The following is a 205-nucleotide window of genomic DNA, read 5'->3' as shown; positions in this document are numbered from 1 at the left end:
CTTTAATTGGTGTGTTTTATTTTAGGGCCTTTTTTTTTTCTGTTTTGGCTCACTACGTAGTCTTTTGTGACACACTTAACCTGCATAACCCCTTAATGATGTAGCAATTTAGCGTTTTCATGTTTTCCTTCTTCCATGTTACAATACATAACTCTTCAGATAAGATCTACAGCGAAGCAAAATAAAAAGAAATATTTGTGGGGAA

This window comes from Hyla sarda, chromosome 3, assembly GCF_029499605.1.
Source record: "Hyla sarda isolate aHylSar1 chromosome 3, aHylSar1.hap1, whole genome shotgun sequence".
NCBI lineage: Eukaryota > Metazoa > Chordata > Amphibia > Anura > Hylidae > Hyla > Hyla sarda.
Note: the sequence above shows the minus strand (reverse complement) of the source record.